Below are 17,160 nucleotides of genomic sequence, written 5' to 3' on the forward strand. Positions count from 1 at the left end.
ACAACTAATACTCCATGATCAAATAACACAGTTAAACAGAGTAGAAACTACGAACACTGTAGTAGTCAAAATATACTGGGGATTAGTACCCAAAACAAATGGAAGAGGAACAACACAAAGCCTCTACTACATATTATACCATAAAGAAACCAGCAACAGCAGAAACAGCAGAATAGAGAATAGGTATGTAATCAGCCTTTTACTACAAAGGCCCATAACAATTTCTTAGGGATCTTATAAAGAACTACAGGTAAAAATACGATGGGAAGTCACTGACTCCAATGGAAGCATTCCAAAACAATATGTTTCAATGTTTTAATCTTACTATAATTAAAGTAACCTTTCAGCTTTTCTGTCTACAGAGGTTCTTGGATACAAAGGGTGGAAACCTAAGGTGGCACCTCTGTAGATAAACCCCACTAACACAATGTTTAGTACTCGAGAGGCAAAACCTTTATGTATCCAAAAGTTGATCTATTAGTTTCTTTACTTTACATGTACTATATTTACCTATTTTTCTATACTCAGCTTATCTCTTGCTCTCACCGCCTCTTTTTCTTAAGCTATGTTTATATGTAGGCATGAACACACAGAGATATGACTCCTCCTTGAGATCCAAACCTAAATTGTAAACAACTCATACCTATAGTGTATATAGCCCCTTCCATATACTATCCCCTCTCCGCCCTTCAGAAATCCGAGTATCTCTTCATACCCCAATCCTATCCTGATTTCCTACTTTATTAAAACTCTTTACCCTCAGTTCTTAATTCAGTAGGCTTCTAGACTAAACTCTTATCCCAACGAGCACACAAATTTGTACATTTTTAACCAACCATATAGAAGATTTTTAATATATTGTAATTCATTTTTGTTTGTTTGTTTGTTTTTGGGTCACACCTGGCAGCGCTCAGGGGTTTCTCCTGGCTCTACACATAGAAATCACGCCTAGCAGGTACAGGGGACCATATAGAATACTGGGATTTGATATGAATCAGCTTATTGTTTATCTTGTGTTTTCCATTAGTCAGAAAATTGTTTATAATTTCCAAATGCCAATTTTCTATATAATATTTTTCTTTTATTTTTACATTAATAATTTGTTGATATGTGATTTGTGACCCACCATATAATAAATTTCAGCAACTAAGTAATATGTACTTGAAAATATCTGTACTTTGCTATTTTTGATGTTCAGAATTTATAAGTATAAAGTAGGTTGCATTATTAAATTAGTTGAAAGTATAAAACTGAGGGGCTTGCCTTATTGATTTCAACAGTTTTGATTCATTATTTGTTTTTTCTACTTCCAAACACTTCCACTAAGATGAACTTCAAGCTTCCTATTCTTTTTATGTCTAGTCTTCTGTCAAAGTTTAATTTAATTTTTCATTTATTTTTAAAATTAAAGTCTACTTTAATTTTACCATTTGGTATTATTTATAATTTGCTATTCCGCTGAAATTCTCAAGCTGTTAACACATCTTTGTTCACATATACACTATACTTTTTTAACAAATTTATCTTAGTTATCTTAGTGCCTTTATTTTTTTAATTTTAATAGTCTGAATCATTTTATTCACTTCTATTGGAATTACTTAAAAATTTGACACTGGTAAAACAAACTAACACACTTTTGACATCGTCATATTTATTAATGTTTCACACTTTCCTCTTCATGACTTAAATTTCTATTTAATTAAAATTTATACTATGTTTTTAAATTTTATTTAGTCACAGTGACAGCAATATTGTTGATGAAATCATTCATTCATACAGCTTTTCAACCCCATAACTTTCTTCCAGCATTGTCATAGTGATTCCCTCCCTCAATCACTACCCACACTGCCATCCAGACTCCTGCTTTGTAAATACCTCTTATTTATTTTATGTATTTTTATTTAAACACTATGGTTAAAAGGTTGTTCATAATACAGGTCGTTTTCACGGAGAAAGTTGCTCACAATTGAGTCACAGTGATAGAATATATAACAACCTCCACTGGTGCACATTTCCCACCACCATTGTCAACAGTTTCCCTCTCAATGTCTCCGATGCCCTATTTGCTCTCACTTACCCTCATCTGTCTGCCTCTATGGCAGGCATTTTACTTTTCTCTTTCTCTGTCTCTCTGCTTCTGCCCCTGTCTCTCTGTCACTCAATCACTATCCCCGCTCCCTCTTTTTTGTGACATTGGGGTGTTTCACTGTTACAAATGAAGTGATGTCATGAATGTCCATTTCATATTATTGTGTGTCTACTCTACCAGCATTCTCTGCTCTTTGTGGCAATCTTCCTATCATGGAATGGCCCTCCTGATTTTCATTTCTTTTGTTCCTGGATACTATCCCCGCACTGTCTCATATTTTCCTTACATCCCAGCAATGAGTGAGATTGTTCTGTCTATCCCTCTATCTCTAACTCATTTTGATCAGCATAATACTTTCCATGTTTATCCATGTATAAACAAAATTTATGACTTCAATTTTTTCTAATGGCTGCATAGTATTCTATTGTGGAGATATGCCACATTTTGTTTCATTACTCATCTGTTTTTGGATAACTGGGTTGCTTTCAAATTCTGACTATTGTAAATATTGCTGTAATAAACATAAGAGTGCAGAGGTCATTATTTTGTGTGTGTTTTTATTTTCCTAGCTTAGATTCCTAGGAATGGTATTGCTGGATGATAAGGAAGCTTAATTTTCAGTTTTTTAAGTAATATCATATTGTTTTCAATAATAGCTGGACTAGGAGGCATTACAACCAGAAGTAAGTGAGAGCCCCTTTCTCCCACATGCATACCAGTTCTGGTTGTTCTTGTTTTGTGTGATGTGTGTCATTCTCTGTGGTGTGAGATGATACCTCATTATTGTGTTTACTTGCATTTTCTGATGATTAGTGATATGGAGCATTCTTTTATGTGCCTTTGGCCAATTAGGCAAGAAAAAGATATCAATGGCATCCAGATAGGAAAGGAAGAATTCAAGCTCTCATTTTTTGCAGATGACATGGTACTATATTTAGAAACTCCCACACACTCTACCAAAAAGCTTCTAGAAACAAAAAAATTATATAGTAAAGTGGCAGACTACAAAATTAACACTAAAAATCCATGGTGTTTTTATATACAAAAAATGAAAGAGAAAAAAGACATTACAAGAACAACTCATTTAACAATTTTGCCTCAAAAAATCAAGTACCTTGTAATCAACTTTACTAAAAAAGTGAAAGACTTATACACCACTGTGCTATTGCTCTGGCCCCTAAAAATAAAACTATAAAACATGGCTTTAAGAAATAAAAAGGACACAAGGAAAAGAAAACATACATCCAGCTCATGGATTGAAAAGAATATCATTAAAATGGCAATACAACCCAAAACATTGTACAGATTTAATGCAATTCCTCTAAGTATACCAATAACATTTTTCAAAGAAGTGGACCAAACAGTCCTGAAATTTATTTGAAAGAATAAATGCTAAAGCAATCCTTAGAAAAAAGAAAATAGGAGGCATCAATTTCTCCATCTTTAAGTTGTACTATAAGGCAACAGTTATTAAAGACAGAGCCTCAGATAAATAAAATAGACTTTACTATTCTGAGACAGAACTTGAGTATACAACCAATTAATATTTAATAAAGGGCCCACAAATACAAGATGGAACACAAAAAGCATCTTCAACAAGTGGTGCTCGGAAAACTGATCAATTGCATGCAACAAGGTGAATGTATACCACTCTGTAAAACCATTAACATATGTCAAGTTAAAATGGATTAAAAATCTTGATACCAGACTGAAACTATAAGCTACACAGAGAAAAACATAGCAAAACGCTCCATGACAATGATACTAAAGGCTTCTTCAAGGAAAAAGCACCACTGTCCAAGTAAATGGAAGCAGAGATAAACAAATAGGAATATATTAAACTGAGATTCTTCTGCACTTCAAAGGAAACAGTGAGTAGGATACTAACTCCAACAACGGAATGGGAGAAATAATTCACCCAATATCCATCTGATAAAGAACTAATATCTAAGATATAGAAGATACTGACAGAGCTGGACAAGAAAATAATATTTAACCCCATCCAAAAATGGGGAGAAGAAATGAACAGCTATTTCCTCAAAGTAAATACTTGTATTTTTTTGTTTTTGATTTTTGGGCCACACCGGGTGATATTCAGGGGTTATTCCTGGCTATGAGCTCAGAAATCACTCCTGGCTTGGGTGACTATATGGAATGCCAGGGGATCAAACGCTGATCCCTCCTAGGTTAGCACGTGTAAGGGAAACGCTCTACTGATTGTGCTCTGGCCCAGAAATACTTTTTAAACATTGAGTATTAGATGATATATAGCACAAGGGTAGAGCAAATGCCCAGCATTTACAGGCTCTGGGCTCTATCTTGGTACAACATGGCCCTCTAAATACTTCCAGTTATATTTATGAGTACCTTAATACCACTGTGTGACCCCTATTGAAAGATTATGATTAGATTACTAGTAATAATCATGACTTCCCCTTCAATAGGATTTGAGTTTTGAGTATCAATTATTACGCAAAATTTATAAAAACATCTCTCTGACAACTTTCTGGGTTCCTCTTTTACCCTGTCTCCCAGGTATAGGAACCTTAAAAATTCTATTCTCACATATGCTGTCTCATCTTTGTTCTGGAGCCACCACTGCCTTGCACATAATGAAGAAAAGTGTTTTGAAGATTCATCTTTAAATTTAACTCAAGAGAAAAGATAATGGTCAGAAAGTTTAGAAAAAATATTACATAATAACAAATAATGTATTCATTAAAATATTTTCAATACATTTATCCTTATTTATTAAATAATAAATAACTACTATCTGATTAAATAAATATTTAATAAACAAAATTATATTATGTATTACGATTTATTTATTTTTCTTTTCAAAGTATATATGATTCCAAGCAGTCAGGATAAAGAGAAATAAATACTCTACACAATCCAATGTAATGCCTATGTGATTTCTTTTAACATCTGAAATACTTAAGAGAATTGTAATCAGTAGACACTACAAACTTATTTTACTCTAGTTTAACTAGAAAATCAACAGTTGTCAGATATTATCAATTTACATTTTAACAAACTTAGAGGAGTATAAGCAGCAATACAGCATTACTAGCATCACGTAGAGCCCATACACCACATGCTTGCCTATACAAAGATCATTCTCATATCTCAATATAGATGAAAAATCAATATAAATGAAAAATATCAAGATTTTCCTGAAACTAAAAGTGAGGAACACACAGAGTATTATCCATATAAGCATTGTTCACTTTAATATTAAGATAGAAGTCTGTAAGTAAATCAAAATATAGAGTATGCTGATAGAAACATAAATAATAAAGTCTAGAAAATCTGTAGCATTCTTAACTTTTAAGGTTTATTAAGAAAATAAGAGAAATTATCTTTCCCAGAAAAAATACACAATTCACAACTCACAATTGTGAATTCACAATTTACCACATCTACTTAGGAAAAACACAATTTGGAAACACTACAAATTCAATATTCTTCCATTTCAGTTTTTTTATTTTATTTTGGTTTTAAAATATTCAGGGGTTACTCCTGGTTGTGCTCAAAGACTATATGGGATTTCAGGAATCAATTATACTATCACGCCAGCCTTCCATGTCAGCTTTTGAATGAAACATGAAATCCATCTGAATCCTCTAGCAAGAATATTATCATGATATATTCTGTTGTCATTTCCCTTTGAAGGACAGATATTACAAAGCAAATAAGAATAAAGAGTTAGAAATCAAAATGAAGATTCATAGGTATCTACTACAAGAAATTTTAATTCAGGAGTTTACAGTTGTGATTTAGCATCTGAATGTACAGATTGAGGCAAACCCCATTGGAAGCATTGTCATGTTATCACCAATTTACATTTTCAGTGACTCAATGTACTATATGTAATTATCAGATTATCTTCTTACTCTCTCCCTAGTCTCTTTTTATATTACTTCCTCCCATTGCTTTAATTTATATTTTAAGTTTTTCAGTTTTTGAAAAAGTGCTTCCTGCTTCTCTATATTATTGCATTAGCTTAAATTATTTCCTAGGAATTAAGGTAGGTATTTCTCACTCCTTTGACCTCCACCAATTAATTTAAATTAAAATTTTTTATTTTTACAGCCATTTACAGTTATGGTTATGTATTTAAATTTTTACTTAATTTTTGAAGGCACCTGCACCCTATCTTCCACAGATGAAACTGAATCAGCTATATGCTCCTTACAAACCCAACTCAGATACCTGAATTTAAAAAGCAAATAATAAGTTAAATTGTTTTCTTTCCTGCAATAGATATAAGCTTAATGTGATCATTAATCTTGCTGGTGAAGTTCACAAATGATACCTGTCTGCCACAGTACAAAATAAGCAGTAGCTCAGTAGCTACTTTAACTACAACTTTAACTTCTTTGAGTCCTAAATGAAGTTAAGCTCTCATGCCTTTCTGCAGACCATAGAGAATAACTTAATTCTCACTTTTTCCAGCTTCTAGAGGCTGTCCATACTACTTTATTCTAATCACTTCCCCTATCATTTAGTCAGTAATGTCACAGCTCTCTCTAAAGAGTCATGAACGAGTCTCTGCTTTTAAAGATTTCAGAGATTAGGTTGTATTTATCTGGATAATTTAAAATGATCTTCTCATTTCAAGGTTCTTAAACTTAATCACATCTACAAAGTTTCTATAAAGGAAGAGGTATTTATGTGGAGGTTCTGAGATAGAGAAATAGATATATTAGGGGATACTAATGTTATCTTACCATGTTAAATGTCCTTGAAAACAATTCCTGGAATACATTAACTAGATCATGTTGAATTGCTATTGAAAAAATTTAAAAAAGCATCCTCTGTAAATTTTGTGTGTTCTGCCTCAATTACTAATAATAGTTATTATTATTCCTAGGAATGAACCAAGACTCCTCAAAGTTCTGTGCAATTTACCACTATTTAGAATACTTTAATCTTGATCTTCCCTACATTGTTTAATTTTCTCTTTGTGCCCTACTTATGAATTAAAATTTTCTTTTCCCTTGGGCAAAGATAGTCTTCAACCCAGTTTCTCTATTTGTTCCTTTGGATTATGTTTTTGCCATTACTTTTCTTAATACTAGCAACAATATTATTATTTTTATTTATTTATTCCTGATCTTGTAATCACATAATACAAAAAATTTTCTATTATAAAATCTATTAAATATACAAATAAAATTTGTAGTCTTTAAAAAATTATCCAGTTAACACAAAGAATATTTACTACCATTTTTTATTCATCTTCTTTTTTTTTTTTTTTTTTTTTTTTTTTTTTTTTGGGCCACACCCTGTGACGCTCAGGGGTTACTCCTGGCTGTGTGCTCAGAAGTCGCTCCTGGCTTGGGGGACCATATGGGACGCCGGGGGATTGAACCGCGGTCCTGTCCAAGGCTAGCGCAGGTAAGGCAGGCACCTTACCTCTTGCGCCACCGCCCGGCCCCTTTTATTCATCTTCTAACTCTCCCACACCCACAATTAACATGAATATAAAATGCAAGCTTATGTTATGAAATGCTACCTTTATTCATCAGTTTGCTTGTACTGTGTAAGGTATTATGAAACATAGAAAGATAAGAAAATATAGTGCAATCAGGAAAATTTAATGAAAAGTTATGGTGAAGAAAGAATTTAAAAAAATGGGAGAAAAATAATATGTCACATCAGGTGAAGATCTGATAATAAAATAAGTAAAATTGTTTTCATTAAAATGTAGTCATTTCTTATCTAAAGTATTTTAAGTATTTACCATTAATCTACACTCTAGTTAAAATATTGAAAGATGGGGGGTCGGCGAGGTGGCACTAGAGGTAAGGTGTCTGCCTTGCAAGCACTAGCCAAGGAAGGACCGCAGTTCGATCCCCGGGCATCCCATATGGTCCCCCCAAGCCATGGGAGATTTCTGAGCACATAGCCAGGAGTAACCCCTGAGCGTCAAATGGGTGTGGCTCAAAAAAACCAAAAAATCAAAACAAAACAAAATATCGAAAGATGGGGTCGGAGAGATAGCATGGAGGTAAGGCATTTGCCTTTCATGCAGAAGGTCATTGGTTCGAATCCTGGCATCCCATATGGTCCCCAGAGCCTGCCAGGAGTGATTTCTGAGCGTGAAGCCAGGAGTGACCCCTGAGCCCTGCCAGGTGTGACCCAAAAACCAAACCCCCCCCAAAAAATATATTAAAAGACAGAAAAGTTCCCATTATCATAGTTTATATCGTAGAGGCAGAGATAGATATTTTTGTTAAAATCTTATTATTTAGTTATTTATAGTTGAATTTTAGTCATACTGTGTTCCAGCAAAATTCTTTTTCATCAGTATCAACTCCTTTAATAACTGTTCCTAGATTCTATTTTACCTACCCTTATCCTCCAGTCTGTCTCCTTAACAGTTACATATTTAAGTTTGGTTTGTGTGACTTTCATTGTAATTGACTCTGCAGCTTTGGATATATAGCTTTACCACTACTCTACATAAATGATGTGCTCAAGGTCTTTACATTTACTTCCTGTTACTTCTCATTTGCCTCCTCTTACTTGCCCTATCTATTTATTTTCTTTTCTGTCCTTTCCCAATAATCTGGAGTCAGATGTGATTTTGGTATCCCCTTTATTAATTGTCTTCTGATGTCCAGCTACTCTATATACAAGTACATGATCAACCTGTGTCTATCAACACCCAATCTGACACTGTATTTTAGCCTTTGTACAAAATGATGCAATGAAAATAATGACCCACATAAGTCCTTTTGAATAAGGTAAGAAAGGTTGTTAATGCACAATTATCTTTAAAGATATTAAAAATAAAACAAAGCAAGGAATTATAATATAACTAACTGGATTATGGGAGCTGTATCTAAAGAAACAGCATTGAGAATCTGTAGATACTAATTACTGGTATAGCTACTGACTTCCATGTACAAGACATGAGCTCAATTTCTGGAATTACCTCTTATGCCAAGTGTGATCTCAGGCACTATTGGGACTTTCAATGTCACAACTAGGTGTGTGAAATTACTGTATGTAAACTGTACAATGCTGCATGAACAGAAATATAATTAAATGCACAAAAATTTGCAATCAAGTGTATGTATTCTATTTATCATAGAATCAGAGGAAAGTGAAGAGATACTTTAATATAAAATAACTTAAAATAATTAACATTGAATGCATATCTAAATAATAAGAAATTCCTCACTCTATGAAAACTTAAGAATAAAATTAAAAATAGGAACTAGCTACACAAAAGTCATCATTTGGATTCAAAAGCAATCAAAAAACATATGACTGAACTGACTGGAACAGAGTAAAATAATAAAAAAATCTAATAATATTAGAGGACAGAAAGGAAATATTCAAATTTATTTTCTTATAAGGGAGTTTGAATTATATTCTAAATACAATGGGAAGATATTGAAGGAGGTGTATTATATATTTTCAATCTGATTTGTGTGTTAATCTTATTTTGTTTATTTGAAAGTATTGCAAATGGGAAAAGGGATAAATAAAAGTAGAATTTATGTTTATTTCTTGAAATGTTGCAGGTAACTTAATGCAAAGTGTGGAGCAGGGAGAAAATAGTCTCTAGAAGAGAAGACTGTGGCTCAACACACCTTGGTCAATCAGAGAAAGGTCTTAGGGGTATAAGTGTAAAACTCTGTTGTGAGTAGCTACTCTTGTGTCCCATAACTCATACTATACTCCTCATGTTGCCTCTGAGTTCCACTTGATTTCTACAGCATGGGACTTGTTCCTATCACTTGGTTTTTCAGAAAACTGTGGCTTCAGGCTAAAAGAAGGAATTTGCTCTTTGCAGGAGATAAAATTCAATCCTTCCTCTGACAACATACATGCAATGTATGCCCCACAGAAAAGGACTTCAGGAGGGAGATGAATAGCGAGGCAGGATGAGTTTGCCTTATATGGGGTGAGCAGAGAAAGAGTTATACATTCAAAGACAACACAAGATTCTTCAGAGTGTACTCTCTGCTTACATTATAACTATACACACAGAAAAATACTCAAGATGAAGAATGTGTAGTTTATAGCCAGGAGTAAACCCTAAGTGTCACCAGCTATGGCTCAAAAAACAAACAAAACAAAACAAAACAAAAACACAAAAAAACCCACTAAAAGAATGTGTAGTTTAAAGCAGAAGAAAGGAATCCCATGTGTCAATAAGAGATATGGACAAGTGGTAAGGCTTGCCTTGCCGGGGCTAGCCTAGGACGGACCACAGTTCTATTCTTTGGCATCACATGTGGTCCCCCAAGCCAGGAGAAATTTCTGAGCTCATAGCCAAGAGTAACCCCTGAGAATCACCAGGTGTGGCCCCAAAAACCAAAAGCGAGAGAAAAAGAGAGAGATGTGACTCCAAATTGTTAAAATACATGCCTCTGTCTTTAAATTTATTTTTATTAAGCTTTCCCAAACTACCCAACGTACTTTATTAGAATGTGGTCAAAGAGGAACTTAAAATGATTTTTCCTGATATTCATAGAATAGCCTTTTCTTCTAGATGGAGTCTCTCTTTGCAGGTAGTCTAGCTTTTGTCCTAGAGTTGGAATACTGCCTCTCAGAGATTTTGGTAAATCTTCACTTGAGATTTCTGATACCAAGACCAATCTACAGTACTAGGATACCTTTATATCTGCTTACAACAATATGTCAGAGGCAAATAGAGATAAATCTTAAAAAAAAAACATAATATATACTGACAAATAAATTGTCATATTAGTAGATTAAAAATGAGAGGTGACTGTTAAACTTAAAGCTGATGCTAAACCAACAAGTTGAGTTGAAGGAAACAGAAAATTTTGGAATACAGATGGAGAAATAGCTGAGAATGCCTACTAGTATTTTCCTAAAATATGGGAGAGAAAACATCTTTTTTTTTTTTTTTTTTGGTTTTTGGGCCACACCCGGTGACGCTCAGGGGTTACTCCTGGCTATGCACTCAGAAGTCGCTACTGGCTTGCGGGACCATATGGGATGCCGGGGGGGGGGGGGGGACGAACCACAGTCCGTCCAAGGCTAGCACAGGCAAGGCAGGCACCTTACCTCTAGCGCCACCACCCGGCCCCATAGAGAGAAAACATCTTAATTAGAAATCTTTGTTTGCAATTATATAGAAAGTATGCCTCAGGGATTACAAATAAATAATTTTTGACTATTCTGGTGCTCAGTATGTAGTGCAGCATTCCTTGAAATGAGCTTCTATGTTCCTCTTTCCTAATAAAACTGATTTTTTGATTATGCAGAAATTATGGCTTTTTTTTTTAAAAAAACTGTCCATTGAATTGCTAGCTTTTGAATATTTTTCTTCTAGCAGCAATTCTTTTCTCTTGAATATTGGCCTTTTGGTTGAAAAGCTCATGAACTTGGATTTACTTAAAAAGCTGTTTTCTTTCCAGGGGGCTAAACTGTTATGAAGTGAGACTAAAGAGAATACCCTGATCACCTTGCATGAGTACAACCCAGGTTTATCCCTGACATCTCATATATTCCTGAAGCACTGCCACTGGATATAGACCAAAACTCAAAAACAAACAAGTCAACAATAAAGGGGTTGAAAGAAAAAATACAAACAAGAGAAAATGAGAGGAAATAAGAATGAGAGATAGGAATCTGAAACAGGGAAAAGAGAAGGGAAGCAGAGGTAGGCCAGGCAACAAGTTCTTTGGAAATAGTAAAAGTAATATGTGTTTCAAAAAGTTCTGTCACTATCTCTAAAACAGCAAGAAAGGGAGCAGGGCATGAAGGCTAGACCAAACTTGGGATAAAGGAATTAAAGCGAAGATTCAAGCCAGTACTTTATTGGTTCTGAAGAATTTGTATCCCTCTGCAGGTGAACAGTAATAGAGGACTGTTATAAAAGCATAAAGATGAATTATCAAAACTTTAAAAGTCTTACTCTTAACAGTATATTAACAATGTCCTGTTATCAACATAGAAATCCCCATGTGGATGGTACTTTGGAAGAAAACCTATCAACCCAATTTCACATAGGTAAGCAATGTGCTCACCTGTACTGATGGGGCTAGCATACATCTCAGTTTGAATATAAAATATATTTTATTTACTTTATGAGGAATATCATCTCATTCCCTTTTGGAAATATTGCCTTCTCTTGAATCTCCTGCCTATATTTATTTACTCATCATCTCTAAATAAAATTGTTTTACTTCACTATTTTCATCTCCTGAATCTAGGAGAGAAAGTGATGGATCTGTAGAGAACCTGAAAAGGGTTAAGACTGACTTACCTTTTTCAGCAAAGAGCAATTCTTCCATCCAGCTATAATTCTATAGCTGCTTCAGAAACCAAGTAGCAAGGATAAAGTCCCACAGTATGTAAATCAAGTGAGACTTAAGTGCAGTTTGAAGACAGTTGTATAGAGCTGGTGAAATATAAGGTTTATATTGTGCAAATACTCATGGCAGACGTTCTCATTCCTGACTCATCCAGGTACTTACATTTTGTTGAATTAAATATTAATTATAAAATCCTTGATGGAGCATGGATTGGATGGATCATGCCTGCAGCCCCTCTGGCCTGGCAGGTTTTTAGGTATCAGCATAACAGTGAGGAAATGATCCACAACCAGTCAATAGAAGTCAGGAGACATGCAGCATTATTAAGGCCCTAAACACCATGTGGTATCTCACATTGAAAAGGGAAGTCATTACCCCGCCCCCACTAACCTTGGCGGATGTCCCGCCCTTAAGGAAGTCATCATTACCCTGCCCCCACCAACCTTGGTGGATGTCCCGCCCTTAAGGAAGTTGTCACTACCCCTTCCTTTCTTCTCCCCCTTCTTATGGTATATAAGAACAAACATACAATGCCACATGGTCCTTTGCCTCTGTTCGGTTTTGAACATGTAATGTACCCTGGCCGGCCAGAATACAAAATAAATACCTCACTTGAGCTTTTGCCTGAGTAACTGTCTTTTCATTTCTCTGCATTGGAGCAGTTTCTGGACTGCCGGACCTTTCATTGGTGAGCCAGCCAGGAGTCCTTGAACTGTCCGAAGCAGGGTGGTGAACAGACTACTCGGTGAATTCTAAGCAATGTGTCCTGTGTTGTTAGTTGTAATTTGATGTGTGTTGAAAATAGAAATAGGGAAATGGTTGTGTGATCGAAGGATTGAGAGTCTCCACTTGACATGGATTCTGGGTGGAATTAAGAGTTCTCTACTCGATGTGGAATCCGAGTAGTAGCAGACTTTGTGACTGAGGGTTTGAGTCCACTACTAGATGAGGAATCTGAGTAGTAGCGAGCTGATGAGCTCTGGTGCTATAGGTCACAGCCCTGGAGGTGCCCCAGGAGGTCGTTAAAAGCAGTGTGAAGACATTCCCGGGCTGCTGGGAGAGGTTGTCTGCCTGTGATTTGTGAAGCTCAACAAGCTTGGTTGTTATTGGCATTGCCGTCTGTATTGGATTTATTGTTGGTATTTACAGTCGAGAATTAATCTAAATTTTACAGTTGTGCCTCTTAATGTTCCTTTGATTCCTCTCTGACTGCTTCCTTGTCTGTCCGCCTTCGTGGCGATTCTATAAGTTTGATTCCTTCCCATTTTCTTTTTCTTTGGTTGTATTTCAAATTGCACTTCTCAGCCAGAAAAGTTCGATACTTTTATTGGGTTGTTTGCCCTTCATATTGTCAGAGGCTCTGGAATATTTTTCCTCCTAGTGATTTGCTGTATTAGCTACTGTGATAGAAATGTTCAAACTCGCTAGAATGAGGCAAAGTCAATCCACCCCACTTACTCTGACACTAGAACATTGGGCAGAAATTACTTGAATGCATTCATTGGGAGTGTTTCAGTGTGGTGCCACTCTCTGTTTTTTGTCTGTGGTTCTTTGTGTTCTATGTTTTCTTTGGTCTGACCAAGGAAAGAAACTCTAGGGGCCACCTCTCCTCAGGTCAGAAATTGTGTGTTAAGCTGGCTTTGTTATTCTAGAGACATGGCAGAGGGTGTTGGAGATAGCAAACCCCAGATTTCTCAATGGCCATTGGGGATAAATTTTCCCTGGGGAATTTCTGGACTTTGCAATCACCCAACTTTCCTGCCATGTGTTAATACCAGAAAGAAATGGGGTTAACTGGCTGCTTTTTTTCTTTTAGCTGAAAAAAAAGTGCTTTTTAACTCTCCAGCCTGAAGGAATTCACTGAGCCCCCAGGGAAATGGCAATTGTCCTCCTGGACTCACCTGGCTGGGAAATGTGGGTGTAGGCAGAGTAATCCCAGTGGGTCTTTTACATATCAAAGAAAAATTTAGGAAATGGGTTGGAAGTCAGAAAAAAATGTTTGAGCGTTTAAATTTCTAACTTAAAAGTTTCTTAAAATGAACAATTGGAAAAAAAGATGTTGCAGATTATTGTGGTGGCTTTTTAAAGAATATTGTTAACTTTGTGAATGCATATTATTGTTACAGTATCTCAATTCCATGTCTAATTTATCTCACCAAACTTAAGGTGGATTTTAAGGTAGCTTAATGTGAAAATCTTGATGGTACTAGGTTGTGAATACCTAAAGAAAAAGAAATCAATAAAATCTGATCCTGCTAGGTGCAAAAATATTCAGCAAAGTAATTCTATACTGGCAGCAGACAATTTAAATCTCTGTTCCTAGGGCCCTAATGCTAAGTTCTAGTCTGAGTTTGGTGCACGTGATGGTTTTTAGCAGCAAAACCACTCCCAGAGTATGAGTGGAGAAGTTAAAAAAAAAAAGAGAAGGAGCCGGAAGGTAGGGCATTTGCCTTGCATGAAGAAAGGAAAGTGGCTGAATACAAACAGTTTAAGGATGTGCAAAAGTGATTAAAAATGTGTACTAGGAAAAATCTGTATAATCAAACTAAATGATTATTATTGATATGCCTTTAGGTTAACATAAAAGAAGTGTAAATGTTTTTAAGTATGTTCTGCCAGAAGTAGTGAGCACTCATTCTTTCTGGTTTTCAGAATTAATTTGTGTAACGTGAATTGCTGGTGTCTTCTGCCTGTAAACCGAGGCCAGAAGAATAAGTAAACTTCTATATGTAGAGTTAAGCATGATTAAAATATTATTTTACATTTTTTTATTATTCACTACCAAGAACATTAATATTTGTATCACAAGTGGCTTTGTAAAAATGGTCATGGTTTTAAGGATCAAAAAATATGAAATATGTTGTTGTAAAAAAGATTCTAGAACTTTCTGTGCAAATTTAAATAATATTTGCTTTTTCTCTTCTCCTAGAACCTTTTAGTCCCATTTTATGTCACAGCATCATGTTGCTTTGCACAAGATACAAGCAGATGGCTTTCCTCTCTGCATGAGGAGTGATCCCCATGCAGACAAAAAATCCTAAAATTAGTGAGGGGACCCCAAAACCCTCTTTCAGAGGAATAATTGGAGTTGAGGTGGTGTGACAAGCAGGCACCCTTAAGCATTTGGCTGTAAAGACCGGAAAGAGACCGAAATAAATGGCCTGAGTAAGGAAATTGAAGATGTCCTAAAAGATTCTGGAGCAGCACTAACTGACCACAGCCTGTGGGCCCTGCTCTCACCCTCCACCCTCAATCTCAAGGAAAAGAGGATTCTAGGTCAGTCTTCCAAACCTGAAGAGGAGTGGAACAGATAGATCACATCTGAAAATTTCTACAGAGGGTGAGATGTCCACGGCCAGCCACAAGATCCTCATGATGAACTGATCAACTCATCAGCCAAATCTGAGTGACTGTGATGTGATAAACCTGCTGTGTCTACAACCTATCCTCAGAAAAGCTCTGTAGGTAATGGGGGTGCCCCAGTTGGAGATTTCTCCAATAGTGCTGTATATGTGCAAAGAAAAATGCCAAGTTATTCAAATACCTGGTAAGGTACAAGGTATAGGTAGAGAGAAAACTATTTTTATAGCTAATTAAAATTCTAGGGGGCCTAACTTAAAACCCACTTCTTTGAAATAACTTATGTGAAAATGTTATGTTCTTACTAGTTGTACTGAACCAGATTATAAAATATAAATGCAAACATTAGTCTGGCTAAAGTAACTCAGAGCTGTGTTTATTGTTAATGTTATACTGCTTTATTTTCTGTTGTTTAATTTATGCTATCATTACAGACAATAAGGACAGCTGTGCCATTCAAGTTGTACTATTTACTGCTCCAAGGCCTGATTGGGTTAAATAATATTCCCCTGTCTAATTGATCTGATCCTTTTCAGGTGTTAAGACTGCAAAATTGAACCAGTTAACTGCTCCTTTAGGGAAATATGAGATTTAACCCTATCTAGAGACTGAGACTACAGTCCCATGCCAGCCTGAAGTAGCTACAGAAAATTGATCTTCGACCATGTTCCCTTTAATGACTTCTAGGATGATAAAATCTCTAGGAAAACATGGAGAAAAATGGTCATCAGAAAAAGCTATGAGGGAAATAAGGGGAAAAGAAAGGCCACAGGAATTAATAAGCCAAGTTAACAATTAAAGATAATGTTATGCCTATCTATCCCAGAGGTTGAAGCAGGTAGCGAAAATAAACCAACCCTAACATTTAATAAAGATGGGTGGTAAAAGGGAAGAAGCAAAAATTATGCTTCCCTTGGTAATGTTAAAAGTAAGAAAATTATTACTAAATATGAAATTTCTTCATCTCTGTCTAACCCAGTTCAGGAAAGGCAACTGAAGTTTAGGGCTCTATTGTTTTCTCTTAACCCCAATGGTCCTTTTAAGTTGCAGGATTAAAGAAGAGAATGCAGAAACCTTCTTATCTTCGTGGTGAAATTCACAGCCTGGACATGAAGAAAGCCCTGAAGATCCAGCTGATTCAGCTCATAGGACCAGAACAAAAGGCAGACAGTCCTGGTCTTCCTACAGCAGCAACCATATGGTGCTCCCCCCCCCCCCGCCCCCAGTGTGAATGCTTTCTGAGCCTTATAATGTTCTCTCTTCCCCTTCCACTCCCCTAGCAGCTCGGCTGGCCACCATTGCTGCCCTACAAAGCCAAATCTGGAAGGGACTCAACAGGAGAACTGACGGTGCCTCACCCCTTCAAGCTGGGAGACCAGGTCATGGTGACACAGCACCACT

General features: G+C 35.8%; 1 pseudogene; it reads right to left on the reverse strand.

Annotated features, from left to right (window-relative positions):
* Positions 1-12,378, reverse strand: part of LOC126028313 (DAZ-associated protein 2-like) — a 73,030-nt pseudogene extending 60,652 nt beyond the window's left edge.
* Positions 12,379-17,160: the final 4,782 nt, after the last annotated feature.

Source organism: Suncus etruscus, chromosome 14 (genome assembly GCF_024139225.1).
Source record: "Suncus etruscus isolate mSunEtr1 chromosome 14, mSunEtr1.pri.cur, whole genome shotgun sequence".
In the NCBI taxonomy this organism is placed as follows: domain Eukaryota; kingdom Metazoa; phylum Chordata; class Mammalia; order Eulipotyphla; family Soricidae; genus Suncus; species Suncus etruscus.